We start from the raw sequence: 2,151 nt of genomic DNA, 5'->3' as shown, positions 1-2,151 counted from the left end.
TGTGTGTGTGTGTGTGTGTGTGTGTGTGTGTGTGTGTGTGTGGATTGGTTATAGGATTTCTCTAATGATTAAAACCAAAGACAGGGATTCCAGGTACACCTGTGAGAATACTGGTCGAGACGAGTTATATGACCTTGAGTAATAGTCTGAGAAATACATCCAAGGGTATGATATTGTAAGAATATTTGGTTTCAAATAGTAATATTCTCTACAGAATCACCAATGTTAAATACCACAATCAGCTCAATTGTATTCAGCCTTCTTTTGTGCCAGGGATTCACGTGCAAGAGCTTAACTCTCTGGGCTGCAGGAAATACATTTCTCATTCCTGAGGCTCAGGAGTTTGTCATTCCTTTAGTTAAGTGATTAAACAAGTGTTCTCAGTGAAACATTCTAGCATAACCAATGAGTAACTGATGAATGCAAACAGTAGACTAAATCTAGGCACTGTGTGTTCCAAGTGCTGTTAAGAATATAAGATGAGGCCCTGTAGTGGTGGCACACGTCTTTAATCCCAGCCCTTGGTGGCAGAGACAAGCAGATTTCTGAGTTTGAGGCCAGTCTGGTCTACGGAGTAAGTTCCAGGACAGCCAGGGCTATTCAGAGAAACCCTGTCTTGAAAAAACAAAAACAAAAACAAAAAACAAAAAACAAAAACAAACAAAACAAAAAAAAGAATATAAGTTGAATGTTTAGAAGTGTGTGAAGGATCATAGGTAAAATGATGTCTTTGCTGTGGAAGCTAAAGAAATAGCCAAAAACTCATGTAAGTTCCTTTGAACATAATAAATAAACTGACACTTTTCTCACTGATTCATTAGTGCATTTGATGGTCTTCATTTTCCATAAGGCTTCATACAAACTTGTTTAAAAGTTCCTGAATAAGTTCCTCAGAACAAAACTTATTTATGGTGTTTAATGATACACCAGTAAATAGTCTCATTGTTTCATGACCTGCACATACCTCCCATTGTGGACAAGGATAGAACTCTCATCCTTAGGGAGCCAGAGAAGTGTAAAGATGGGTGATTTCCTGTAAGTGTTGCTGTCTCCCTCCTGCAGGTAATCTTACTTCTCATTGATCATTCTAACATTCAGTAATTTTTCTTTTGGTTGGCAGGAGCAAAAACTCACCATGAAAAATGATGGAAGTGTAATCAGGGAGATTATAAAATCTATTGGTTCAGTACAATTATAACTAGACTCATCCTCACCCAGAGATCATTTTTCTGCTTTTAAGACAATTCAGAGACATTCCTGGGATCCAAATCATAGGAGCACTTGAGACCCTATTCATTCTAAATCAGATATCTTGTCAAAAGACCTGTCATTATAAAGAAACACACTATGATCTAGAAGATCACAACACTTTCCACACCACACAGTCATTGTAGTGTTTGTAATTCTGTTTTTATGCTTCTCAGACACTGAAAATGACAGAGCATTGAAAAATTCTCTGTAGACAATCATGAACTGAAAGGACTGTAATGGATCAGAAAGAGAGCATTGCACATGCGATATAGAGTGAGATTGGATAGAAAAGATGGTCTAGTGGGTTATTTACTGATTTATCTGCACAGCCCAGAGAATTCTGCCCTCAACCTTTGAAAGGCCAAGAATGAATTGATTCAACAGGATGATAGCAGTCATACTTTGAAAAATATTATAATTTCTTTGTGTAATAGAAAAATAAGCATAAAACATATGCATACTAAATACTTTTTCAAGTTTTCAACATCATCTATCAAGAGAATGTAAATAAATACATTAATTTGAGATGTCATCTAATCCAGGCAACAATGATATTTATTGAGAAAATAAGTGAAACCAAATGATAATGAAAAATTGGTGAAAGGGAATATACAGTGCATGGTCTGCATTGTATTTCCTGTGAAATTCTGACTGGAAATTCCGCCAAATTAAAAAAAATGGTGTCATGTAACTGGCCTATAACACTCCTGTGCATAAAGCTCAGGACTCCATATCTGAAAGATAGGATGTCATCTGTGCAACAAGAGTGTATATCAAGTTTTAGGATAGACAGAAACACATATTCTGGGTGAGAAAAGAGAAGAACACTAAGAACAATATGTACTTACTAATAAGAAAGGAAGATATCAGGAAAATAGTCATGAAAGGAAGGTTAGCATT

This window comes from Grammomys surdaster, unplaced genomic scaffold (assembly GCF_004785775.1).
Source record: "Grammomys surdaster isolate TR1022 unplaced genomic scaffold, NIH_TR_1.0 111888, whole genome shotgun sequence".
NCBI lineage: Eukaryota > Metazoa > Chordata > Mammalia > Rodentia > Muridae > Grammomys > Grammomys surdaster.
The sequence above is the reverse complement of the archived record's forward strand: the minus strand, read 5'-3'. Positions refer to the sequence as shown.